Source organism: Pelophylax lessonae (assembly GCF_965119305.1).
Source record: "Pelophylax lessonae genome assembly, chromosome: 1".
Taxonomy (NCBI): Eukaryota; Metazoa; Chordata; class Amphibia; order Anura; family Ranidae; genus Pelophylax; species Pelophylax lessonae.
The window spans coordinates 356161808-356181755 of NC_138768.1; positions in this window are offsets into that span (position 1 = coordinate 356161808).

Consider the following 19948-nt stretch of genomic DNA (forward strand, 5'->3'; position numbering starts at 1 on the left):
ATTAGAAAAAAAAAAAAAATTGATAAAATGTAGTTTTTGCCAAATTCTTGTACCTCTGTAAAGTCGCCACTATTTTTATTCCTAGAAAATTGTCCCATACCATTGCCAATGCCATTTCTTCATTCATATGGTCCAATTTTCAAGAGTGGCAGTGCAAACACTGTTTGCATTTTAAGTAAGGAGTGCTGAAGAATACTAGCAGCAGCCTCCTTAAAGGTGCAGTGAGGTGAGCGGCCACTGCGCCTATTTTATCACAGCTCACTCCGGATCACAGCACTGGATATCCACATTATTGTTTTAGAGAAGCACTAATTGTCACTTAATTATATGTGCACGGATGAACTTCACTTTATCACCGCACCTACCTCATTTATTATATGTGGACTGCTTATTGAACTAGATATATATATTTTTACACATGGACTGCTAATCGCACTTGAATATATTTATTTATTTATTTATTGATTACAGCACATGAATTTTTATAATTTATGCTTACGAAATATTTATTTATTCACTTATACTATTTTTCTACATGTTGGTTATTTAGAATGCTTATGGAATATTGATTGATTTTATTTCACCTTTAATATTCTGTCATTTTATATATTTATGGATATTTAAGATATACATGCACTGATTGTTTTACGTACACCCATTTTTAAAGATCATCATATTTGCTATTATTGCTCCATTTTTAGACAATTGTGAATATTAGCTCATCCATTGTTTATTTATTTTTCCTTGCGATTTTAGTCATTTGGTGCGACTATCCAGCCATTTCTCTGTGTGATTTCACAGTGGACTTTGGTCAGAGACTCATTTTAATATATACCTGGAATAGTTATTTTGGAACTTATATTGAAGATTTAGATACATATTGGCGCTAGGAATTTTGTCTGAATTTTTGGATTAGCATCATATACGATTTCTGCCATAGTCGGCATATATTCTCTATTGGTCATGTAGGTTGGTGTTGAGACCAGTTAGATATATGGGACCTATTGTTGTAACATATATTGAAGACAGCTTTGCTTATTGTTTTAGGAATCGGATTGAGTTTTGGGATTCTTTACGTTTTTGTGTTTTAGCCTGCTGAGTTTCATATACCTTATATACTTGTTTGAGTGAGCTTGCACTTGCCTTACTTTATCAGCGGCTAATTGTATGACTATTCCTGCTATATCTCATCGTTAAGACTCTCCCTTTATTGGCAGCTCAGTCTGAGCCCCTTTCTGAGATTTGTCCCACTTGCGCCGACTCATTGTGATTTTAATATTACTATCTATATAATTTACATGATAATATTTGTATATATGTAGGCCCCACAATATATCCTATTTGAGGATTATTCCATGAACTCCGAATTATATTTAGCCACATATAGTTATCTTTTTTTAAATACTAATATTCAGGCGAGGCTTCAGTTATATGATTTAGTTCACACACTGGGGTATATATACTTACTAATATTTTGATCTACATAACCTTGCCTTTTTTTTAGGGGATGCCTACATATTATTTTCCCTGCAGCTGCACTGATTGGGTTTTTAATATTTAGCCAATTATAATTTTACAAGCTAGACAGTGGGTTTTTGTATGTTCTAGGTTTGAGGTGTTCAATAAAGTTATTTTTCTTTAATAATTACACGTGTCAGGCTATTTTCTGGGTCTCTCACTCATGCATCTGCTCAGAGATAAATTACACATTTATACATTGAGGTTGAGCATCTGTCTGTTTTTTATATATTTTTCTTCTGTTATTAAGTCTGTATTTAGTGCAGTTTTACTGCTTGCCTATTACAAAATGTATGTACTGAAGATAATGATTATATATTTCAGAAGATCAAAGTGTTTGAGGATCTCTTTTATCTATCAAAAAGGGTATTCTAAGTGCTGGTATAGTAGTAAAGCTATTGTGAAAGCAAGCAGGAAGCTTGAGCATTTTGCAGCAGATGATCAGAAATCTTACCTTTCTGTCATCTAGTGGCCTTTCTGCAAAATGCAGCTAAAATTACAAATCCACACTATTTCTACAGTTACATTATTCTGAAAGCATTTTTTTTTCATGCTGCTGATGAGAAGATATGTAATATTGAGGTGTTTATGAAGTTAAATGCAGTATGTTTACCTACTGCAGCATTTTTCATGTCCTTACATCGCAAATGTTTTTTCAATGAAACTAGCAAAAATTCTTTATACATGTTTAAATCCAAGCACATGTAATAAATAAAGTTATTATGTGCCAGAGGCCTTTTTGGATTGTGGAAGACCTGGGGCACCCTGGGGAACTGTAGGGAGAAAAATGTGGCACACTTATGAAACAGCGGGTGTGACTACATGTATCTATCAGCGGAGGGGACTTAATAGGACAAAGTTAAATAGTTCCTAAATCTATTATCTATTTTTATGCAACACACATGCCACAGTCATAACCAAAGTGTATTTCTTAAGTGTATGTAAAGCCAAAACTTTTTAAAACTTTTAGATAGAGTGATCTAGGGTTTTATTGCCAGCTGTGTTTTCCCTGGGTATGATTTCTTTATATGTCCTGGTGGCTATTGGCAGAAACATAGAAATGATGGGCAGTTCAAAATGTTACAGTTGTCAACATGAGTTGAGGGTAAACATTCCAGTGGGGAAACCTATTCTGGAGACCACTGCCTAAGAGGGGGATTTCCCTTTTGTATAGATTTTCTTTCATCCTTGGGTTTCCAGAACAGAGTGTAAAAAATACTGTCAACAGGACACAGAAAAGGATGCAAAACCCCCAAAACTGACAAGGGTTAGAAAACACATCCTACTCTATCCAAAACCAAAAAAGTTTTTTTGGCTATACATACACTTTAAATACGGTGTGTGTGTGTCTGTGTGTGTGTGTGTGTGAGTCTCACACACACATCAACCTCAGCATAGCCATTCAAAAAACATGTAGCTCTTCCATTACCAATGCTTTTTGCACACAACATATAGACAGAGAGCTGACACCTTGCCTGAGCGTATGTTCAGAAGAAGAACATAGAAAAACATCAATAAAACAGTCAAGGACAACATAGCAGCCAACAAATGTGCTTCTGGAAGAATGGTCAAAGATTCCCAAAGACACACTTCTAAACCTTGTAGACAGCGTTTCCGGAAGAGTTGAAGCTGTTATAGCTGCAAAGGGTGGACCAACTCAATATTGAACCCCACGGACTAAGACTGGGATGCCATTAAAGTTCATGTGTGTGTAAAGGCAGACGTCCCAATACTTTTGACAATATAGTGTACATATATATAACAAGCACAATAAATAACTTTCCTGGCCCTACCTCACGTCAGCACACAATGGGCTAACACCTCCTCTGGAGCCCACAAGACCACCTCTTCCTTGCTAAATAAAAGACAGCCCCTCCTTTTTTTTGGTCATGCTCCAGGCCACCTGTGGATTGCAGTTGGTAAGTACTTTGTTTGCTGCAAGGATTTCCCCCCATCTAAACTTACCCCTCCATGTTCAAGCTCTCATGGAGTTGTAAGACCCTGATTGTTGGATGGTAAACCCTCCTGAAACTGGGTGCCCTTTGTGCCGGGCCGCGGGCAATGTTGCTTAAACAGTACGAATATTCTACAGGTGTGATATTAGTAATCTCTGCAATGTCACCATTGGATCTTTTCCTGTCTTGTATAGGCAGCGTGCCGCACTGCTCTCCTGGCTTTGTCTTTGGTCTAGGAAAAGGAATTGGCAGCACTCCAGGTTTAGTCAAAATCCAGATTTATTGACTGGACATCCAAATATGACAATCGTGACAAGGTAGCCGCGTTTCACACACTGACTGTGTGCTTAATCATTACTAATGATTAGTAATGATTAAGCACACAGTCAGTGTGTGAAACGCGGCTACCTTGTCACGATTGTCATATTTGGATGTCCAGTCAATATATCTGGATTTTAACTCTACCTGGAGTGCTGCCAATTCCTTTTCCTTTATCAAGTTTTCACGGAGGCGAGCCGGGGCATGCACCGGTGTGAGTCATCAGGCAATTACACCACCTTGAGCAGTGAGTTCTTGTCTTTTCATTTGTCTTTGGTCTGAGAGCGGCGGTGGATGATGTCGCAGGGGGTGGGGAGACAAAGGGGCGCAGGATAGTGAACCCCAGTCACCAAGCAGCAGCTTAAACAGTCTTAGAGCCAGCAGAGGAACTGGTTCCCCTCCTCTCTCTGCAGTCCTGCCAGTTTTCTCTTGTGAGGTAAAGACTTGTTGCTGTTTACTCCCCTGCTGTGCTGTGCTGTACTGTGTTCCCAGGGGTTAGACAGTCTGACTGTTTTTTGTCTCAGATTATGTATCTCCTGTCTGCCCCTGAAAGGGCTGCCTGGCCTCACCTGCTGCTGCTTCTGAAGTAAGTAGATGAAGGCAGATGGGTCTAAGAGGGACAGAGTGCCTGTTTTTTCTTGGTGAGAGAATTATGATTTTTTTCCATATTTCTTTTTTGTATGAGCTCACCACACCTGTCAGTGATACAAAAGACTAGCAAAGGTAGGAGGGGGTAGCATGGGACATATTTTTAAAAGAGTGCTCCAGGAATGCTCAAGGAATGCAAAGAATGGTGTTTTGTATTTTTTTTAGGCGCAGAGGCCCTAAACGCAAACATTCTATCAAATATGAGACCCGCCACTGGTCATCTCCCGACCAGAACAATCTGCATTCCTCAGATTCCCGCACAGGGCGGCTTTCATGCTCCTCAAGCAGCTAACATGGAAAATGGCTCACATGCGTTTAAATCAGAGCAATAGAAAATGCCTTGCCCAGCCCTTGATGCATGTTGGACCTGCATGCAGTCTGCAGTGACGGTAAATTAATTTGCATGGATTGCCTCCAATGACAATGGATAAGGAAGTGGATGCACAAATTTCAAAGCCTAGAGGCTGTAGCGGAAATTATGCAGCAAATATCCATGCCACATTCAAGATGCAGGCCCAACATCACTGAAAGCACACAGATATTTCCAAATGTGAAAAAGGAAGGGCCTTCTTTTCCCATAATGATAGAGTTAAAAGCTCATTGAGGAAGAATAGGAGAGATCTGATAAGAAGACCAAATTACAGTAAAAGTCTCCAAGCTTTATCCATTGAAGCTGGCTGATTCATGTTTAAGCAACGCACTTCCAGGAGTGGATGGGGCCTGGTGCGCAATTGTTTTGGCCTTTTCAATACCTTTAGGGATCCTATGTTTTGAAAAGCGGACTAGGTTAACACCAGATGCAGTTCAATGCATTTTTATTCTGAGTCAAAGATGCATGAACAGTGTTTACCATGGATTCCAATGGCCTATGCCACACCAGTGCAGTGCAGTCTGTTCCAGTACAGTCAACTAAAGGAGAACATGTCAGGTCCTTACACAGGTGGCTAACCATGTACATGGAAAGGTCAAAGACATGAGGAAAATGAACAATCTTTTTATTTCGCCCTCTGGTTCTTGAGTCCTCTTCTATTGGTTTACCAGGGGGAGCAGATTGGCATGCAGGAAGAAGGCTTTTCTGTTCAGGAACAGGGGCAAGCTCCATCGACCAGAGCGGTGGCAGTCTTTGGGACAGTTATGCCAGGATTTCAGTGAAGAATATATGAGAGCTGGCTAGCCCTTCATTTGACTTTACAGGCTAGGTGTACAGTCAGCAAGTTCTGTAAAGTTTGGGACAAGACCTATAAATAAGTTTTGTCCTTGGCAGCTTTTCTTGGATTATCAATGTTTCTTTTCATGTGTTCTCTCCCACCTATTTATTCAGCTAGTTATATCCCAGTGTGTGCTGACGTGAGGTAGGGCCAGGAATATGAAAAATTGTTATCAAATACATACGGTAATTTTCTTTTCCTGGCCTATCCTCATGTCAGCACAGGTCTCCCTCCCTAGTGGCCTGTTGCAGGCTAGGTTATCGAACACTTCAGTGGGGAAGGGGCTGTCTTTTATTTAGTTAGTTAGAGGTGGTCCTGTGGGTTCCAGAAGAGGTGTTAACCCATTGTGTTCTGACGTGAGGATAGGCCAGGAAAAGAAAATTACTGTAAGCATTTGATAAAAATTTTCCATAATATAACCATCAACATTATTCACCCTGTGCTGCTTGCTTTCACTATAACCACCATGATCCTGGAGAGTGTTAACATTACTGTCCGACTTACAGACCTCAGATGTGGCATGGCAGAATGCTGCATGATGTCTAGGGAAGATCAAACGGTTCAGGTCGACCATCGGTTCGACCCGAACATTGACTGTTCGAAATTCGGCCGAATTCCGAACTTTTTGCTGAAAAAGTTCGGAATTCGGCAAACCAGAACCGACCAAAATGCAATGGGACAGGAACTGGGCTTTAAAAGCCCTTGATTGGACCAGAACCATCAGTAAAAGCCAATTGAGGGGGCAGGAGGATGCTAGGAATGTGATTGGAGTGACTAGGGGGTCCAGAGGCCAATCAGTAGTGAATACGCCCCCCAGTATATAAGATAGCCCCGCCAAATCTCTAGCTTTGTAATACAGGGATGTGGAAGAGAGTGGAAGCAGCTGTATTACTCCTGCTTCAAAAGTGTAATTTAGCAATTATTAGTGTGAGGAAAGGGATATCTAGTGTAGTTAGGGTACTATTTTCCACTATAGTTAGATTTAATAATCTAGTTTCTGTAGGGAAAGTGTTAAGTGTCAGGGTGACTGTAGTGTAGTGTAGGGTTAACTGGCTCTGACTGCTATGGCAGGGTGACCAAACTCTGCCATGTCAGGGTGACCCCCATAGAAAAAAGATTGTTTGTCTTAGAATTGCAGTAGAGCAGGATAGTGGCTCTGCTATTTTCACACCCGGCTGTTTTTGTTGCAGGCGTTTATTGGGCTTTTTTGTGGACGTCTTTGGAGGCAGGCATGACATCTGAACTTCTGTGTAGGGGTATATATACACACACACACATATATGTATTTATACACATAAACATATATAGGTGTGAAAGTAGCAGAACCCTATGCCTGCGCTAATTAAATTATTTGCAGGCATAGGGCTTCACTCCTATCACACCTAAATGTGTGTATGTGTATAAATACATATAAGTGTGTGTGTATATATACCCCTATACAGAAGTTCTCGCTTTTACTCACCGTTGCTTCTCTGAGACAGGAAGTGAAGGGAAATTTCCTCAATGGAACATGGACAGAACAAAATGAGTATTTTTCTTTTCTTGCTCAACTACCTAATTATAGTACTTATTATTCTTAGGTTAAACAATATACATTTTTAAGGACTATTAAAAAAAAAATAATAATTTCTTGTGACGTGTTAGGCTATGTATAGTTGTATAAGCTTTACCTCAAATTTTAAAAAAATGTGCTACAAAAACTCCAATTCTAAATATGATTTTTTAAAAATCTAAAAAGATTGAAGGAATAGCAATAATATTATAATAGAATTTGTGTCTAAAAGTTGAAACTGAGCAGATATTTTGTAGGTTTCTAAATACCTACTCTGACAATCAGTCCAGCATATATTGTATAAACCCATAGCCATTTAGAAGAAGATATACATTTTAAATGTGTCAAGACCAAGACCACTTTTTTGTGATACAGTACAAGTGGACATTCCTAATAGCAATGCAGATTAAATAAATTTTAGATATATTTTACCAACTATGTAACTTCACATTCTAGGAGATATGTTAAAAATATAATTTTTCTGAGATAACTTGATGTTTAATAGCAAATAATAGCAAATGTTTCCTTGAGAACATTTGTTTTTGTTTGGTCCCTATGCCTTTGCTGTAAAAACATATACAGTATGTAGATCTAGTTAGAAATGATTTGTATTTTCTTTCATTCTTACACTTAAAGTGACCATGCAGGGAAAGACAAAAACAAACTAGTTCCCCTACTAACAGGATCCAACATTTTGAACCCTTGAAACTCCTAAACAAGTACTGTACTGTCTTTTTGACAAAAAAGAAAATTACACAGGGCTAAGCAAGTTTTTTCTCACCTATGTGACAGAGCTTAGGCCTGGTGATAGAACAGTCAAGCACCCAGAACTGCACTGTGGATGTTTTACAGAGATTCTGGTGGCAGGGGGACTAAAATAAATGTAATAGAAGGTGTCTTATGGTTCCTGAAATTCTATAGAAGGTTTTATTGTTTTTTTTTTTCTACACTTTAACTTTTTAATGTTGTCTTCATTTGCCCATGCTGTGTACATGAATCAAGGTTATTATGTAATACCATCTCCATGCCATTGAGTTTTTCCTATCATCCTGCTTGTTGCCACTCTTTCTGGTTGGATTACACTCAGTACTGCTTCTTGTGCGCCCTGGCAGTGATGATCACATTCCTTGTACAGGTTTGCATCATCATGCTGCCTGGGTTCAACAGCCCTCAGCAGCAATGAAAATGTATTGCATGCTGGGAAATGAGAATAGTGTTCTCAAATAAACAACACTCTAACATAGGAGTGCTGTTGAAGCCCACCCACAGCCGACTGCAAAAACAAGTTGTAAGGGACAGTGGATGATGCATTAGCACTAGTTTATAGATTATGGTACGTATCAACACATCTTTTCCTAAATACATAGGGGGAGGTGTGTTGGGAGGGGACAAGAAATAGAAATTTAACAGCCCAGAGTTATAAATTGGATATTTGGCCAGGCTATGCACATATTCTGCAGAAGCGTTAAAAGCACTTTAAAACAAGTCTTTATTCACCTACAAGCACTGTGGAGGAATTCATTTTCAAAATTCACAACAGATAAACTAAAATCTAAGCTGTTTTCCTATTACTTTCAATGGAAAGCAGAAACATGGTAGCCTGCTGTTATTGTAAGCTGTTAGGTTTCCAACATGGGTATGTAGTGCAAGGGCCTGTCTGATTAGATACAAATTTATTCAATATTTCAGGTAGGTCATCATATAACATTGTTTTGGTAGAACTAAAGTTAATATACAGAGATTATATGATTGTAACATGTATGAGCTTTAGAAATGAACTGAAACCTGAATCTACTTTTTTATCTTTAAGGATTTTGTGGATGAAATACTTCACAATACAAGCAGCTAGAGAGATCAATTTTTTTTAAGCTTGTTAGGAATGTTAAAATTTTTAGAGCTCATACTTTAGCACAGATGCCATTTAGATTGGAGATGTAAATGAAACTTGGCGTGTGCCCAAAAACTCTGTATAAAGACTGATTTAATTCTTTATGCTGTTGATAATTTAACAGGTCCAGCTGTGCATGGCTCACAGACCTGAACCCTTTTCTTTTTTTTTTTTTTTGCTTTTTTCTAGACCTTTCATATAAGCTGTAAATGGAATTTGTCACTAACTTCCTAGGAAATGAAACTAGAATACAATAAATCCAATAAATCAGAGGTGTAGTAGAAGAGATGAGCATGTACAACAGATAAGTTTACTTGATTAAGTAGATTTAAATTGTGTTAGAAGAACCCGGCAGGTGAAAATACAAAATATGTCAGTTCAGGTTAATTTCAATGGAAATCAAACACGTAAGTCATCTGTTGTTTCCATGCAGCATCTGTTGGATGTATACTTTCAGACTTTTATTTTTTTAACATTGCCTTATGAATTAGTACTAAATGTAATGTCAAGTTTGTAAAATGTAACTTCTACTAAGAAAGCAATGATGTCAGCACTAGAAAATAATGGTGCATGCTATGTAATATAAGTGTAAAAGACTATCCTAATAAAAATTATACATGTCATTAAAACATAAATATCTGGAAGTAGATATCATCTCACAAAAAATGTGCTCTAGATGTATTCAATGAATAATGCACCAAGCACCAGTGAAGATGTGCTAAGCAAAATATCCCACATTAGCTAATCAGATGTAAGTTTACAGAAGTCAGATAAGTCAAACATGATTCTGATTCGTTGCAATTGGTTATGCACTTTTCTGTCTGCCTTATTTATAATCCAGTTTGTGTCAGACCTATACATATAAATATAGAAAATTCCGAAAATGGCATAAAATTATGAAGTCCAAAATAAGGCTGCCAGCATATTCTGATATTGACAGTTCAGATAAAAGTAACTGACCCTCCTGCAGTTCCTGGGACACGTTACTTTGAATCTACACCGCGGTTTTCCTATGTGCACCTGCTGTTTTTACTGGTCTTATATGAAAGTGACCACAATAAATGTGAGTTTGTTTATATGTACTACACCATGAGCCTTTTTCCTCTTTTTGGGTACTGAAACTTATCGGTGGTTTACCCCGCTTGTTGACTGGTTTATCTGGATATTGGATCACCCTCTTTACATGAGATCTCCCATACCAACAAAGATCTACCTGGACCCCTGTAACCTGCATTTATGCTCTCATATGAAGTGGTTCTGGTAAGCAGCCCATTCATTTATACCTACAGGGGATTGCTTTTGGTTCACAGGGTTCTTGGTGGCGGTTTCTCGGTAGAGGCTATCCTTGTGTCCGAACATACCACACTATGTATATTTCCTTCTGTTTTGAGTTTATTCTGCATTTCTGAGACCTGATTCCTGGAGTGTGTCAGCTATTTGACGTGGAGTGGAGTTACTGTCTATGTTCAAATGTCTATTATCCATTAGAGTCTGGTAAGCAGCCTGTTTGACTATCATCATTTGTTGTTCGTCAAGGGGTCTTGGTGATGGTTTTCCTTTGAGTGTATCGCCCAAATTTATGCATTTCTGGTGAGCAGCCTGTCTAACCATAGCCAAGTGTGGTTCAGTAAGGGTTCTTGGTGATGGGTCTGATCTTAACTATTGATTAGTTGGAATATACTGCACCATGAGATTTATTTTTGTTTGATTACATATACCTTGCTGTCTCCGCCGAGTTGATTGAGCTGAGTTGGAAAGGAGAGATTCAACATCATCTTTACTTGATGACAGGTTTATTTTTATTTTCCATCTGGTAAGCAGACTGGATTGTCCCTACTAAAACACAGACTTTTATCTGAGCGCAGCAACCCCACCAATATTCAGACCTATACATATGCAATAAATAATGTATAATCCTTGACCATGACTTTAAAATTACAACTTTTTTGGGGAAAAACACATCTAAGGCGACTAAATGCATTGCAAAAATTATAGAATATGTTGTAGATAATTAACTGTAGATGTTGATATCAAATATTCATCTGACTTACTGAAATCTTTCCAAATTAGTGTGAACCAGGAAGCAGTGCCATTACTATAAACACATGAAACAAGGCAGAGTTGAAAAATATATCAATAGCATCCCTTTGAACACAAATTTTTTTATAAAAATCGGAAACTCTCAGTGTAGAAATTCCAGGTCATTACCAGAGATGCCATATTGTATTGTACCTAAAACATTGTGCAGATCTCTGGGGGGAAACCATAAGCCAATTACATGAGCAAAATTTGAATTCTGAAAAATCCCTCAGAAATCCCTCAGAAGGAGAATGCTCTTTCCCGCTTGCAAGAAAATTGCATGAAGTTTGTTAGAAGTGTTTATGTTTTAAGTGTAGTAGAAAAGATGGATGCAGATTGACGATCGCCTGTTAACAACTGTTTGGACCTTTGTAATAAAAGGTTCAATTGGGCAGATTCACTAAGGAATTGGAGGCTGTTAATTTACCAAAGTGAAATTCATCCAGCGTAGTGAAAAAAGGTTTATCTCAATCATCAAATAACGCACAAGCAAAAATTATTAGCATTACTTTTACTAAGTAAACAGGCTCTACCCATTCAATAGGACAGCATCAGTACCTCTGGTGCCCCCAAATGATATGTGTCCTCACAAGCATACACATTGATATGGGTTGATATGGATGGAGAGAGAGAGAGAGAGAGAGAGAGCAGCATAGAAAGAGAATTATTTTTCTCATATCAATAAACAGTAAACTGATTCAAAGGGCAACACTTACCATTGTAGTAGCTAGGGATGAACTTTGAGTTCAACTTGAGGTTGGGTTAGCAGAAAACCTAACCGTTCACAGTTTATAGACACAGCAAACAAATGTGGTTGTTCACCACCAACTACCAAAATGCACTTACTTACCTCTTAAATTAGGTCAGGAGGCTTAGAATAGCCAATGATAGGGGCTTTGGTATGTGCCAGCCATAAGAAAGCAGAGTTCCCAGCAGCCATAGTGACAATAGTGACAATGTGTTAGCTGTGATAGGGAAAACATAGAGTGCTGTTGGTAAAGTGCATTTGGACAGATTAGTGTAAGGCTTGCAGACACAGGTCTCCCAGGGATAGGGTTGCCGACCATCCCGTATAATACAGGATCGTCACTGATTTTAAAGTAAAATGCAGCATCCCGTATTGATTCAATATGGGATGCACTTTGTCCAGTTTTAAACAAATGGATGCCAACCGCCTTTGGTTGCTAGGATGCAGGCATCCCATGCTATCTTGAATTCTTTGTCGCTGCTGCAGTTTTAGCTAACTTTACTTAGATCATCTCCCCAATGGGCACTGTATCCCTTCCACTTCTCCACCACCTGTGTGGGTCTAAATGCTGAAAGAGGATGCAGAAGATGCTGGGTCATAGCAGAAAAAAAACAAGTGGTTTGGAACAAGGAGAAAGTTGGTTGGGGTCTGACCTCTTCATTCAGTCTCCTGACAATAGCACTTTGTGGGTTAATCTAAATCAATGCATTTTGTGCAATATGTACACTTGACCAATGCTCTCTTAATGTTCCTTTTTCCTGGCCTCTTCACTCTGTGGGTTAATTATTCCTGACTCCCACACTTTGTGCATTACTTACTCTTGATACTTGCACTCTGTGAGTTATACACTCATGACCTGTGCAAGCTGTACATTATGCACTACTGTACCCCACACTCCGTGCATTACACACTCTTGAACCAGAAAAAAGTTTTATTTATTCATACCCCTTTAGGTACCTCCCACTACTAGTACAAGTTGATTTGGCCACACCCACCATTGGGTGTGGCACACTAAATATGTATTGATTAGCCCTGTCCTGCTCCACCCCCACTCTTCCCTGCTATACCCCCTGTCCTTTGTTTTGCTAGAACAAAGGTGGCACTGGCAACTGTACTTAAGATAGATGTAAAAACCTTTACCTAAAGTAATACATGAGGGTTTCTCTCTGCTGTCTCATTCCTCTGTTATCTGCATGAGTAACTTCTGACAGTTTTTTCTCAACCATATAAAACACACAGGGCGCACCGACCTAGTGCATTATCTTGAGACAAATAATTTATTAGATAAAAGCACAATAAGTAATGTACTCACAAAGACAAGAAGAAATTGTGCATCACAGATCACTGTACATTCCATCCAATGTATCAATACGTATGGGTGTAACAGTCACTGAAGAACCGTGGGCTGACGGGTTTCGAGGAATTCCTCTTCTTCAGAGCCACACAGGAAGACCACCCATATCCTTCTTATATAACAGACAACAAGAGGTAGTTTCAAATATGGATGTTACCATCCCAACCCACTTGGGCGGGGTGTCTGCTGTTAACAACAGCAACCACCAGTTTTTTCTCAACACCAAGAGAAAAATGATGGCGGGGGAGAGCTCCAGTACATAGCCTGTGATTACCAACCATAGCTGTGCTTGTTTTCTGTATAGTGTGAGGAGGGGGATGTATTCCTTCCCTCCAAACATGCTCAGAAACCTTCTCCCTTAGCTATACAGTGTGTGAATTCAGATCCATGCCCCCTGCTTTGTGCTGCTGAGAGATGCCGACAGGTTCTGTGTAAATAATGTTTGTTGTAGATGGCTGTACAGGAGAGATTGGTGCAGATAAACAGGTACAACATATGACAGCCAGTTCAGCTACTGCTAGATCTGCTCCTACCCTTTTTGATGCTCCTTGTGTCTTTTTTTTATGTTTCTTTTAATGACAAGTTTAGTTACTACTTTACAGGTAGTGCTGTCTGGTACTAGGTTGTAAGCCTATGCATAGATAGCTTTCTTCCCTGGTTTATTGTTGTGTATGTGCCTTATGAAGCTTTGTGCAATCATTTGATGAGATTTGCCATATCCTAACTGTTCCCTTATATTTGTACACTGCCTCGAGGGTCTCCTTTGAAAAATAAATAATTAGCAACAAAAGGGCACATTTACTTTATTTCTGGTGGCAATCTAATTTTTTTACAGTCTGTCCCTGAGTTCACATGCTAGACTACATGAGTTGACAGAAAATATTCATGTAGACATATAGGTTTTCAAGATATACATTACAATATTTTCAAATAGATGTGCATTAAACAAAGGATTAATGTTATAAAGAACAATCAGAGGTACTTAGTAAAGTAGTATAGTTAAAGTGATATTACCCATATTTTTATTGGATTTGTAGTCACGGTTCCCAGAAATGCATACATTTTAAAAGTGGGTCAGATTGCAGGGCTTTGTAGAAGCTGCCTTTTTATGAAGCAATCTACTGAGCTGACCAGAACCACCTCTGGAGGGGGTCTATTCCATATTTTCACAGCTGTTACTGTGAAGAAACCTTTCCATGTTTGGAGACGAAATTTGGAGCCAGGTAATGCTGGTGGTTACTGCTGGTGGGTAATGCTGGCAGTTACTGCTGGCGGTTACTGCTGGTGGGTAATGCTGGTGGGTAATGCTGGCGGGTAGTGTTGGTGGGTAGTGTTGGCGGTCACTGCTGGCTGGTAGTGCTGGCCCATCAATGCCCATCAATGCAGCCTCACCAATGTCCATAAATGCAGCCTCACCAGTGTCCATCAATGCAGCCTGATCAGTGCCTATCAGCTCATCCTCATCACTGTCCATCAGCTCAGCCTCATTAGTGCTCATCAGCTCAGCCTCATTAGTGCTCATCAGCTCAGCCTCATCAGTGCCTATCAATGCAGTCTCACCAGTGACCATCAATGCAGCCTGATCTGTGCCCATCAGATCAGGCCCATCAGTGCAGTCTCCACCAGTGCCCATCAATGCAGCTTGATTAGTGCCCATAAGCTCAGAATCACCAGTGTCCATAAATTCAGCCTGTTCAGTGCATGGGGATTAGAGAGAGGCGAGCCACCGGATTACACAGAGTGGGAATCTTCCAGTTACCTGGCGCGGCCGCTGTCATACAAAGTCCTTCCTCCTGGACCGGCTCCTATAATAGACGTCACCAGTGTGCTGTCTATCATAGGAGCCAGTCCAGGAGGCGGGACGTCGCATGACAACAGCCTCCGGATAAGCGGGATATCCCCGCTCTGTGTAATCCAGTGTTGCTCGCCCCCCTTCACTTTCAAAACAGCCCAATGGGCCAGCAGGACCTATGGTAGGGTTGGCCCTGGGGGCCCCCTCTGCCCCAGCTTGCGGTACACCTGCCCAGGATCAGCCCTGCAAAGCGGGACAAAACTAGGACATCTGGTCACCCTAGGCTAGTGGGCAGCAGGTCCCACGGGTCATGGTCAGATTCCAGAAGAAAAAGGGCATGGCTAGCAGGACCCACAAGTCAGTGGCCAGCAGGACCCAAAAGTCCGCGGTCAGCTCCCAGCTGGACCCACAGCCTGTGGGTTCTGCTGGGAGCTGGCCGCATACCTGTGGGTCCTGCTGGTCACTCACCTGTGGGTTACCTGTGGGTTCTGGTGGTCGCTGGCAATGACCTGTGGGTCCTGCTGGCCACTGACTTGTGGATCTTGCTGGTCACTGACCTGTAGGTCCAACTGGCTGCTAGCCATGACCTTTGGGTCCTGCTGGCCACTGACCTGTAGGTCTTGCTGCTCACCGACCTGTGGGTCCTGCTGGCCGCTGGCCATGGCCTTTGGGTCCAGCTGGCCACTGACCTGTGGGTCTTGCTGGTCACTGATTGGATGGTCCTGCTAGCCGCTGGCCTGTAGGTCCTGCTGGGAGCTGGCCGTGGACTGTGAGTCACAGGCCATGGCCAGCACCCAGCGGGACCCATGGGCCATGGCCTACTGTGGGTCCTGCTGGCCTTGGCCTATGGGTCCTGCTGGCCCACAGGCCATGGCCAGCTTCCAGCAGAACCTACAGGCCAGCGGCCAGCAGGACCCACAGGCCAGCGGCCAGCAGGACCCACAGATCAGTGACCAGCAAGACCCACAGGCCATGGCTAGCGGCCAGCTGGACCCACAGGCCATGGCCAGCTCTCAGCAGGACCCACAGTGTTGAGGGCTATTTTGAGGCTAAATGGGGGGGGAGATAAATGGGATGATCATGTAGGGGTCCGTTGGGGGTGTTGGGTCTCTCACATCAGTGATGGCAGCTGCCGCCAGATGCCAGTTCAGTTCCAGGTACTTGCACGGCCTCCAGTCCTGGGGGGGTTGAGGCTCCTGTCCTGGGGTCAAGTACAGTTGCAGCCAACAGCCAGTAGCCAGCCCAGCAGCCCAAGCCAGTCACATGAATCCCGACTCCCTGATGTGCCCTTTCTCTGCCTGCCTCCGAGATCCGGTAGTTGTAATTTGCTAGCTGCGCTCCTCTAAGTTCTCCACTCACTGGGAGCTTGAGCGCGCGTGGACTACAATTCCCAGAATGCAATAGTGAGCTGCTGCGGCTGTGCCCCTGGCCTGACTTCCTCCGACTAAAATAAAAATGGCAGCGGGCAGTGGGCGGCCAACAGCCATTTTGAATATACATTAGGGTGGCCCTGGGACTAATTGCCACCCTACCCACCGGCCCAGCCTTCCCCTTGTCTGGAGTTCTGCGGCCAGTGGGCAGCATTGCCTGCGGTTCCAGGCCTGCATGTGGCCCGCGGGCTGCAGGTTGGACATGCCTGCTCTAGACGTGAAGAGTGACTCCTTGTCCTCTGTGATGACATTAAAGTGAATAACACCAAGTTCACTATATAGACCCCTTATGTATTTTTACATGTTGATCATATCCCCCCTTAATCTCCTTTTCTCTAGAGAGAATACATTTAGTTCCTCTAATCTTTCCTCGTAGCTTAGCTCCTCCATGCCTCTTATCAGTTTGGTTGCCCTTCTCTGCACTTTCTCCAGTTCCCTGATATCCTTTTTGAGAACTGGTGCCCAAAACTGAACTGCATATTCCAGATGAGGTCCTACTAATGATTTTTACAGGGGCAAAATTATATCTCTCTCTCTGGAGTCCATTCCTCTGTTAATACAAGAAAGGACTGCTTGCTTTGGAAACCGCAGCTTGGCATTGCATGCTATTATTAAGCTTATGATTTAACAGAACCCCCAGATCCTTCTCCGCGATGGATTCCCCCAGTTGTACTCCCCCTAGTATGTATGATGCATGCATATTCTTAGCCCCCAAGTGCATAACTATACATTTATCAACATTCAACCTCATTTGCCATATAGTTGCCTAATGAAACAATGCTTTGAGGTTGGCAAGTACGTTGGAGACATCCTGTAAGAAAGATACTCCACTGCATAGCTTGGTGTCATCTGCAAAGACTGAAATGGTACTTTTAAACCCAGACCCTATATCATTTATAAAGATATTAAAAAGTAAGGGTCCCAACGCTGAACTTTGGGCTAGAACCCTCCTAGCAACCATTTAACCCCCCCAAGCAACAATAAATACTCCAGCAGCCAGCATTATTTGACCCTTCAGCACACCTCAGCAACCCTTGCCATAACGTGCTGGAGGTGCCAGAACTGCATTCCCCCACGTTCCTGCTGAAAAAAAAGCCCTGTCTAAAACCATATTGTGTGATGCCTACTGAAATAATCCTTGTAATTCCCTCACAATACACAGATGTTGGTATATTTATATGAGGTGGTGGTAACAGTATTGTAATGTGTGGCCACTTTTCTAGTAGAATGTATTACATTGTTAACTTCTTCCGGTCCGCGATATAGCCGAAAGACGGCTACAGCGCGGGCTCTAATTTCCGGGAGGCTGTCTTTAAACGGCCTCCCAGTGACAGGCACCCCGCGCACTCCTGCGAGCGCGCATCAGGGAAAATCTGTGTCGGCCGTGTCCCTTGGACACAGCCAGACTTGTATAAAGTACTCAAAATTTCTACTTGAGTAAAAGTACAAGTGCTCGATCAAAAAGTGACTTGAGTAGAAGTGGAAGTGCTCGCAGAAAAAGTTACTTAAGTAGAAGTACTAAAGTATTCAACATTTTTTTTACTTAAGTATTGCAAGTAGTTTTTTCAAAAAATTTGCTACTTAAGTACTAAAAGTAAAAAGTACCAGTAGTTTTGAAAAAAAAATTCTACTCAAGTACTGAAAGTAGAAGTACAAGTACTGTGTTATGTAGTTATTAAAGAAAGAAGTCAAAAGTTTGAACATCATATTGTTATTATTTCAAATGATTTATTCAAATGATTAACCTGTGTTTGTTAGTAGTTTCTTGATGCACTTTAACCACTTTAATACAGGGCACTTCCCTCCCTTCCCGCCCAGGCCAATTTTCCCCTTTTAGCGCTGTTGCATTTTGAATGACAATTGCGCGGTCATGCAACACTGTACTTACACCAAATTTATATCATTTTCCCCCCACAAATAGAGCTTTCTTTTGGTGGTATTTGATCACCTGTGCGATTTTTACTTTTTGCTAAACAAATAAAAAAAGACAGAAAAGTTTGAAAAAAAAAAAAAAGTTTTTTTGTTTATGTTATACAATTTTGTAAATAAATAAGTTTTTTCCTGCACTGATGAGCACTGATGAGACTGCACTGACAGGCACTGATGAGGAGGCAATGATGGGGTGGCACTGATGGGGTGGCACTGATGGGGTGGCACTGATAGGCGGCACTGATAGGCGACACTGATAGGCACTGATATGTGGCACTGATAGGTAGCACTGATATGCAGCATTGGTGGGCACTGATAGGCGACACTGCTGGGCACTGATAGGCGGCATTGATGGGCACTGATAGGTGGCACTGACGGGCACTGATAGGTGGCACTGACGGGCACTAATGGGCACTGATAGGCAGCACTGGTGGGCACTGATGGGCACTGATGGGCGGCACTGATCAGCACTGACGGGCGGCACTGATGGGCACTAATGGGCACTGATAGGCGGCACTGGTGGGCAATAATGGGCACTGGTGGGCGACACTAAAGGATGGCAATGATGGGCACTTGTGGGCAGCACTGATAGGGAGGACACTAGTGGGCATCACTGATGGGGAGGGCAATGGGGGGCTCCCTGAGCCCTGATTGCCATCCCTGGTGGCCATAGTGGGCATCCCTGGGGTCATAGTGGGCATCCCTGGGGTCATAGTGGGCATCCCTGGTGGATCTAGTGGCATCCCCCCCCCGAGGGTCTGCACTGGTAATCAATGATCTGATTACCAGTGCGGACCCCCCCCCTGTCAGGGGAGCCGCCGATCGGCGCTCCTTTACTCGTGCCTGTCAGGCACGAACTAAGGAAAGCCGATCAACGGCTGTTCCTGTTTTACTATGTGACCAGCCGTGATTGGACACGGCTGATCACATGGTAAAGAGCCTCCGTCAGAGGCTCTTTACCGAGATCGGAGATGCAGGGTGTCAGACTGACACCCCGCATCACCGATCGCCGCTCTGCGCGCCCCCGGGGGGCGCCCAGAGCGGTGTTATCCTGCCGCCGTCATATGACGTCCGGTCAGGATAACTCAACCACATTCCCGCCGTCAATTTGTAATAGGGCGGGCGGGAAGTGGTTAAGCGCTGTAGCATCATTTATTTGTTTGTTTCATATTTTCTTTTTATTGGAAAGATTTGGTATAGCAGCTTTTATTATACACAGCCTTTATTTTCCTATGCGCTGATTTACAAATGACATTATACACATTTTTTTGAGCTTTATGCAACCTGCCATCTACTGTTCTGGCAGTGGTAATTTTTTTAAAAGTAACGAGTAACTATGCAGCACAAAAAAAAAATACTTGAGTAGAAGTATCGAAATCATCGAAAAAATGTAGTGAAGTAAAAGTAGAAGTAGGAGAAAAAAATTCTACTCTAGGAAAGTACAGATACCGCATTTCGGTACTTAAGTACAGTACTTAAGTAGTTCTACTTCGTTACTATACATCTCTGGACACAGCCAATCACAGATC